Raw genomic sequence first — 9,567 nt, 5'->3', positions numbered from 1 at the left:
TGTGCTTTCGACTAGCCGTACTCTTATGGTGGGGGAGTAAGGTGTCAAGTTTTCATGCACCACAAGGAACTCTTTGAGCAAGAAATCTCTTACTTCATTTAATAAAATGTGTAACACGATCCCGTACTATTTCTAGTGGGAAATTGAAACGAGTAATCACATTTTTATAGTAATCACGTGCTCCTAGAGGGTAGGCTGGCGGATCGTCCACAGTCGGAACGTCCAATCCGCAACCGGATCATTCGCCGTTGCCTGACTTTCGGCCTATCGTCTTCGGTTCTGGATCTTGATCCGCCAGCCCGGATGCCGGAAGAACCACCGCCGCCAGACTTCAATTGGCTCCTCTGTCCACGCTCCGGTTAGTCAAATAGACAGATTGTGACGATCGGAGTGTCCACCGAATCTGCATCGTGATCTCCGACAAGATTCACGTGCATGCCTCCATCGACACAGAAAATCAATAACCCGTCTTCATTACCAAAAAAAGGGAATACCACTTATTTCCTTGCCCTTTGTCGTGGTCTAAAGTGTTAGAACTTAGGGACGACACAGCCCTAACAAGGAATTATTTGCAAAGAAAACAGAAAGAAAGAGGGAGATTTCCATTAAAGCTTCCTGCTCCCAGAATCCAGATTCATTCATGTGATATGCAAGGGTACTAGGAATGCGAAAAGGCCTACTAGGAATGCGAAAAGGCCTACTAGGAATGCTAAAAGGCCTAAGGTAAGTCAAGGGTTATGGCGATTAAGGCTGAGTTCACATGGAGTGTGTGTACACACGGGCCAACACATATAAAGCAACCTTACCATGTGCTTAATGTCAAATAGAGAGTCTACAAACTTACTGAACATAGTTGATTTATACTGAAAACTAGTCATGTGTATATAAGTCATTTTTTACAATAAGCAATACACAATCATTCCCTTGTACTAGTTTTCTTGTGAGCTCTCCTTCTTTCATGTTCTTGCTTACTTGCATGCTGTTAGGTTCTTACATGCTTGATGAATGCTTGTTTGAATACGTGTGATTATAGGTTTCCCTCTTCAAGTAGGTTCTTCTTTCCCCACCTTTTATGATAGAGAACCATTGTGAAGGACCATCTCTTCTTGTCTCTATCAAGACATCGAGAGCTCTCACTTCTCCCCTTTGGCAAAAGGAGCATTCTGGTCTAACGCCGTGAGACGGATGAGCTAGTGTACCCATATTGGGAAGTTTTTTTGGTGATTTGCATGAAATTGGAGCTCAAGAGGCTTAGATTGCATTGCTTTGATCCAAGGATTAGCTTATCTATTGGTAGGGAAAAACCTTGCTTTTAAGGTGATTTACATGAAATTGAGCCCAAGAGGCTTTGATGTCATTGTTATGATCTAAGGATTAGCTTAGCAATTGTGATTAGAAGTGGAATCCACTTCGAAAACATGAGCATTGTGCTCCATTAGGTTGAATTATAGTAGGATTGTCAATTTTTGTTCATGCATTTAATATTTTTTTCATGATTTATTCATGTAATGTTAGAATTGGTAGACGAAGCATACTAAACCGTCAAAAAACAATTAAAAACACTTAAGTTGTTGCATCACAATAACTAGGATTATGATCATTGATCACATCCCAAAAAGTCTAAAATCTCACAAAACCATCAAAAACTTGGCTAAACCAGCTCTTGGGTAGGGGACGCAACGAGAACAGTTCCACGTAAAAAGATGTGAGTCTGGAGATATGAGCCTAGAACCTGTATACATAAGTCCAGAGAGACGTGATTCTAGAGGTGTGAAAAACCTAGAGACGTGAATCTAGACAAGTGAGCCTACCAGTAACTGTGAAACACATAATTTAAAAAAAAAGATGTTTGAAATCATTTTCAGACCTGCACCAGAGATACAAGGGACCTTTAATGCGAACCAGAGATGGACTAATTATTGGAAATGAGAATATAGTCAATTGTAGCACATCAAACCACACTTCTTCAAATCCACAAAGCCTTCGATCCCAGTAAACAACCATCACTTAGCAAAGCGCTCCCTTGTTAAGAAGGCTAGACTTCTTCGAATCCACCTCCAGCGAAGCGCTTTGGGAAGAAATGAGCCAATGAAACACATATATGAGTGGAGGACTAATAGAACAGGAGCCTCCTCCAAGATTCGGATTCAACAAATGACTTTAATACCTTTAATTTTATGAGGCATTCCACTGATCTTTGGGTGCAATTCTAGTGAAGGACCAGGAACCTTATGGTTCGTTCCCACCACCACAGGAAGCGATTAAACCGTGTTAGATGCCACAATGTTTCAAACATTTAATGTCGATCATCATGAGCTAGGCTTATCATCACAAGCCAGCCATGACCAGCAAAAACAGCCCAACAAATGCAGTTACGACAGTCAGGACATGTCTATTTTACTATATCACCAGGGACAAATGGCCCACAATACACACAACAATAAGCACACACAATGCAAAAGTAGGAGTTCCGTGGACACGGGGATGGGTAAGGAGACAATGTGAGAGACTATCTCATCACAAAGGGATCCACGAGAACAACCTCATAACGTGTCCCTAGTCACAACTGCTATAGCCTCAAGGACACACTGGCGGAGGACAAGTGCCATTGAAAACCGTGCAGTCCAACCCCATAGGGCAAGAGATCTTGTACCCTAAAATAGAGGGTTTTGTCCAACCACCTCCTTACATTTTGCTACCACATGAATACACAGAGAAGACATGCTGAGGATAGCGTTTGAAATGGGAAAGGGGATTACAACCAATATAGCACCTATATAAGCTTAGAGTTTGGGAAAAACCAAGCCAATCCACATCTCAAGGATGATCACCAAATTTGATGAAACTAGAGATCCCATTCAATACCTAGAGAAGTTCGACCGAATTTGCGAGGCTATGGGGTGGATTAATGATCCCACCAAGATCTACTCATTCTAACTTTACCTTGAAGGCAAAGCATGCTAGTGGTTTAGGTCTCTAAACCCACTAGGCCAACTATGAGGCCTTGAGACACACTTTTATAGTGGGATTCTTGTGCCCAGTGGAGCTAGATGGAGTCCCATCACATAGATCTATAACCTTGAATAAGAGGAGGGAGAATCCATACGGGACTAGATTACTAGAACCAAGTATATTCTCCACATGAGATGCATCACTCACAAAGATTGGATGATTTATTGCTCATCGTCTCAATCAATTTATGATCGAGAGGTTGCACGACAATCTCTATAGGTCTAGGCACTACATCTTTGATGTGTGATGTTATGCCCGTGAGACAATAGACGTAGTGGATAACCTATTAGACAAGGATGTAGAAGTCATCCGCCCGAACCAAGAGATAGAGGATGCATCATCCAAAGCCTCATCGTCGGCCAGAGCCCTAGTTAAGGACATGAGCTTGGACAAGTTGGTGCCCCCGGTACCACCAAGGCAACCATTGGCCTTACTAGCCCCAATAGTCACTCCTCAATAGGCACAAGCTCTAGTGTCTACATATCAAAACCCTTTACCCGTGAGGTATGTATAGAAACTCTCTTAATTGCCATATCCACCTCTAGTACTACTACTCCATCCAAAAACTGCACAAGTATAACAATACTCAGTGATTCTACCCATAGAGACTAAAACCCAAGATGACCAATAAGACCCATATGAGTAGCAACAACATGATCCCTACGCATATCACGAACATGCTTCGCTCATAGACTACACCTTTGTTTGAACCTATGGTGCAACAAAGAGTGAGAGACCTCAATAATATGGTACGTAGGCCACCGATGCACTGTTTCTAATGCAAAGGTCAACACCGTGTTGCAGAGTGGCCCCACAAATACCCTGTACCAAATCCCCCGAGTGCTCCAAGCATTGCGAATCCTATGCCCAATCCCAACGTAATTCCATATGGAGGTACATGCTATAAGTGCGAATTCGACTATGCTTACAAGGATTTTCCCAACAGAGAGACAATGGCCCCCATGGTAGAAGCATCTGCTTCCACTTCGATGAGCCTTAACTTGTTAAGTGTACAAGGATTCACGCACTTCCCCTTAATACCATCACAAGGCTTTAAGCCAAGACAAGAGCAGAAATAGCCCAAGGAATAGGCTACCAATAAGCAGAAAGCCCATGCTTCAACTTTGAAGCAAGTAGCCAAAGAGTCAGAGGCACAAGCCGCAAAGACTACAGTAGCCCCTAAAAAGGCTAATGAACTAGAACCAGAGGTCTAGAAGAAGACCTTGAAGAGCACGCGTAAACGTAATGCACGATCAATTGTCAAACTTAACACACAATCAGTTGAAAGAAATGGCATCATTACCATTAAAAGTGGTTCACGCTAGAGCTCCGAAGCTTCCTCCCTTGTGGAGATAGCTGGCGATCTCTTGCTCAAGCCCGCCACTCTTCCCAAAGAAAAGAAAGGGAACCTCAAAGTTTAACCAAGGCCTCTGCCTCTAGAACTAATCCATCCAAATATTTCCAAATGCATTGAGGGAGGACTGAGGGAGGACTCAGTGGGAGGTGAAAGTTGGCCTTCCATGGGTCACCATAGCCAGACATTAGTAGGACCTAGCCCACCTCAGAGTGTGTATGAACCTAGTGAGCATGAGTATTGCCCGCGGGACATAGTAGGCCTCACAACCTTCTTGTCCTCGGAGGTCCGAGTTCCGATAAGTTCTCTTCTACAAGGGAATTCAAAACTTTGAAAAGACTTATTGGATTGGATGAATGGGAATTTAAGAGCCCATACACTTGAACCCGAACCTGAGGAGAAAGAGGATGAACCATGCTCGACTGAGCACCCTCCCTCTATAGCCAAAACCAAAGGATAGCCAAAAGTGCCCATGAACAAGCTAGGACACTATTTTGAAATCGATGAAATGCTGTGTTAAGTGTCATGTACAAGGGACTTATGGTCTCTACGATCTTAGATGGTGTTGCTGGTGTCAGCATAATCACCAAGGATTGTTGGGAGGCTTGGGGAAGCCCGCCACTAGGCACAAGCCTCTTCGTAAAGCTTATCAATGGGAACACAACCAAACCTTTATATGTCCCCTACAAGATGCAAAGATCAAGACCTTTGGACTAAGTTTCCACCACTCATTCAAAGTGATGGAGTTTCAAAGAAGAGGGCCATATATTGTCAAAACGGGCTCTAGCCCGAGTGGTCTACTAACCCGGGCCATTCTACCCTACACAAACGAATGGACCCGGCCTCAAACCCTGACATCCGTGGTGTTGTGAGTGGTGCAATGCTTGCATTGCATCCCTTGAAAAGGCATATACAATGATCCTCAGAAAACCTTACATGAGAGAAGAAAGAATGGTTTATGATTGGGAAACCAATCACATCTATATACGCAAAGGTAAAGTCCTTGAAGATAAACTTGACGACAGGAAAGACTCATCCCATCGGTAGAAGCATTCTTGCCATGTGTAAATGTCGCAACAAGGTGTTGGATAGTGAAGATGAGAACCAGGACTACGAAACTCTCCTAGAGCCTGACAACTGTGAGGATTGGATCCATAATTTGGCAACCATGGACACTCTTCCACAAAATCTTTGCACGACTGGACATGACAAAAATCACTTCCTTGCTCCACCCCCTTGATGAGTCCAAAGTTTTTCAACATGCTATAGCATTAGTGTGATGGGCCGGAAGCAGTGCCAGTTCTTTGGCAGTAAGGAGCATTGGTCTAGTGAATGTGTGACCTGCAGGCATTGCGGCTAACATGACCATGAAACCAAGGATTGCTTGTACCATGTATGTGAACAATGCAGATTCCAGGGTCACAACTCATGTGTGCCCAAAGGTCTTCCTAAAGCAGTTTGATGATGTGCGTTGCATGTTTCTCAAGCGTAGGAAATCCAAGGATGTTGATCGTCTGTTGAAGGGCAAGAAGGAGCTTCAGAAGTTTATCAAATATGCGAGGCCTGCTTCAGTGTGGCATGTCCAACATTCTCAATGGGGAGATTCTTTGCAGGATGTTGAATGGGCAACATTTGTAGCTAGCCAACTCTTGTTCGATGTGAAGCATGAGATTCAAAATCTGGATGATGAGGACAGTAGTTCAGAGAGCAACTCAGAGAGTTACTCCAAAGCTTCCGATGCAGATCCGAAAGATACTTATGGCTGCCATGATAATGGAGTAGACCAGGCTGTGATTGTAGGTGCAAAGGAGGGGCTATTACACAGAGTTTGGCAAGGGAATTCCTTAGATGTACTTGACGATGTGCTAGATGGTCCCAACGTTTTGGCAGCTCGTCGTGTTTCTGATGCTTCTACTGGGTCTGCTCCTAGAATACTCTATGATTTTTTGGCACTAAGGAAGACTTTGTCTGACATTGGATGTGTGGAAAGTGTTTCTCCTGATGCTCCAGCTGTAAATGATGATGCACATCAGCTTGATTATGTCTTGCATGTCAGTGATGGTAGATGGCATACAGGGAATGAGAAACCCATACCTCTTGCAGAAGAGGATGATGATGCATCAGATGAGGTAGTAAATGAAAGCTTTGTTGAGCCAAATGTGTGGCACAAGTTCTCACCCGAATGGGCAGTGCAGGTTATGGTCAACTTTACAAAGATGTTTCCATCTGCAACTTTGATACCTCCCTCATTTCGACATCCTTATGATCACTCTGGTTTGGGGTACCAATCAGCTCCAATGGAGGTGTTTTTAGGCTACCATTCCTCAAGTGTTCAGTATGAAGACCAGGTGCAGAATGACGGCCAATGGCCTGCTGTGTGATGAAGAGAATCCATGGGGAGTATCCAGCCTATGCGCAGTTCATGGACGATTTGCTAGGTGATCCAGAAGAGGAGGCACTTGTTGCATATGCACAGGATGTGTATGAGAATCATGGTAAACTTGACGTGCCTATTTGTACTTCACCAGTAGTTGTAGCTATGAAGGCTGATGTAGATCTTCTTTGTGGTCAACAGGAATGTGCCTTTGAAAGTTTGATTTCTTAGATGATGAGATGTATGGTGGGCAGGTTGTATGTGCATGGAAGGGAGAGAAGGATGGGGTATCCAAGTGGATTCCCTAGGTGTGCATTACCTTGAAACACCAATTCCTCATGGCTTTGTTTATGGGTAGGATGCTAAGGATGATGTTGCGTATGGTTCATGTTTCTCTGTTCATGAGCGGCGATGTCTTCAAGCCTCATGTTAGGGTTGTTGTGGATCAAGATGATGAGCATGATGTTAATGCCCAGGCTGCTCTGTCACACAAGGGGATAAAGCTATGGAAGTTTGGAGAGGACAACTTGCCATAAAAGATCATGATTTGCCTATTTGGGATCCTGAGCCCGATGATGATGAGGTAGGTCTTTTCGATGTTGAGGATGATGTAGTTCTTGCCACAACATCTCTTCATGGTTCTATGGGAGATGGGGTAGTTTTGGATGAAACCATGGGCAGTTTGTAGATTCTTCCGTCAGTGGATAATGACTTGTAGGAGGAACAACTCGAGCAAAGGTGGCTGGATAGCCATATGGTGCTCAAGATGCAGATGTGCTGTGTACACAACAAAGTCCAACGAATAGCTTTGGATTATAAGCAGATGAGGCATGTTGCCTCTAAGATTGCCATGTGGCAGAGACAAGAAAAAGGACAAAGACACACGCGGGAGAGAGTTCCAAGATGCTTGGATGGATAAGCGGCTGGATCACCAGTATGCAATTATCACGACAAACAAGGTGCAGTTTTGCTCTTGGTTTATCGTTCAGTGCATGAGGGGCCTTAAGCTTTCCAGCCAGTAGTGCTTCATGTGCAATTTGGGATTGGTATATGCATTCATATTGCTTTCTTCTACCATGGATGTGGTGAGGAGAAGAGGGCTTATTAGAGTGTTTCTGTATTGGAATGAGGAAAAGATACCAAAGCATTTGGTTGGAGTGGTGAGATCTATTGCTGATGGGATAGATGCAGTCACAGATGGTTATGGCATGAAGATCGAGGTTGGCAATGTGTGCCAAGAGATATCCTCGACGTCAAATGCCTTTTGATGTTCCCACAAAGTACCACAGCTATGAGGCAGAGAGCTTTCTAGAATTTGCTTTGGTTAGGCAAGTTCCAGTTTATACTATGATGCTGGTGAGAGCTTATGTGGTGATGCATAAGGAGCAGCATGTAGCATATGTTGGTGATTCTTCATTGACATACTTCTTTGATGATAGGCTAGTCTTGGCCTATGATGCAGTTGCTGGAGGCTACATCAACATATTTACATGCCGATATCTTTATGATGGTGTCCAGATGCTGGATACATGGTTTGCTCCATGCTCTTGGAGTGTGGACATTCTAATTCATACATGGTTTTATGTTTTCATTTTATATGATCATGTGTGGATGGCATTGTATTTGATGGGTTCCCAACACTGGCATATTGCCATGAAATGGTTGCATTGTACTTACACTATGATATATATTATGTGCACGACACTGGCAAGACCCTATGCTTGTGGGTTTGAGTCATTGGATTTGCTATCCAACCTACAGGGTGTGCCAAGTGTTAGCCCATGTGTGCACACTCGATGTGAACTCAACCTTAACCGCCATAACCCTTCAACCTTAACTCAATTCTGGGTGCAGGAAGCTTTAATGGAACTCTCTTTCTTTCTGTTTTCCTTGCAAATAATTCCCTATTAGAGCTATAGCCCTAACAATATGTTGCAACACCATCTTATAAAAGTTAAGTGCCCGTTTGAGTGGGTAAGATAGCAAAGTGTCTTACGGCGGTTGGTCGAGCAGATGAAATCATGTTAACCTACGAAGTAGTTCACACAAAGAAAACATGGTTACATCGACAATGGAAAGAAGGATAGGAAAACACGGTTGACGAAAACTTGTTTTATCATAATCATATCATCATGATTGTGAAGATCAATCAATGTATGTTGTTTTATGGTGTGTAGTGTAACAACTCCTTTGCATGCGTCACAAAGTACTTCACACCCTTGAAAGTGATACTTGGATTGCCCCTACGTATCCAATGTAAAATATGGTGTCATAAGAAGGAAAGGTAACCAAGTTTTTATAATAAACGGAATTTTTAGGGAAGCTAGAAAAAAGATTCAAACCTTCCAAGCAATTTCTTTTAAAAGGCCTTGAAAGAGTTCACCTACTATTAAAGCCATCTTATGCCATAAATCAACCCCCACGAGTAAGGTGGAGAGAGAGAGAACTAGGATGATGATATTAACGTCCAAGGGAATCCATATATGGCCTATGGGACCAATTCAAGCCCAATATACCAATTATGCATTGAGAGTCCAAGAAAAGCCACAAGGCTTCAGAAAGAAGAACAAAACGTAGAGTGACATCAATTAGGCACCCATGGGCGAGAAAAAAGAGCATGTCATTTTTGAAGTGTAATACTCATGAATAATAGCTCTTGCAAAAAATCGCCCATTATCCCACTTTGCATGCCATCCACACCTCTATTTCTAATCCCTTATCCTTGAGTTGTGGATTCCCAAAGCTTGGTGCCTTTCCATTTCTTTAGTATTGCCCTTTGGGGAGAGAGAGAGAGACAGAGCGTTCATATGAGTACACAACCCAGCAT

This window comes from Cibotium barometz, chromosome 47 (assembly GCF_041138505.1).
Source record: "Cibotium barometz isolate CiBa-2024 chromosome 47, ASM4113850v1, whole genome shotgun sequence".
Taxonomy (NCBI): Eukaryota; Viridiplantae; Streptophyta; class Polypodiopsida; order Cyatheales; family Cibotiaceae; genus Cibotium; species Cibotium barometz.
Note: the sequence above shows the minus strand (reverse complement) of the source record.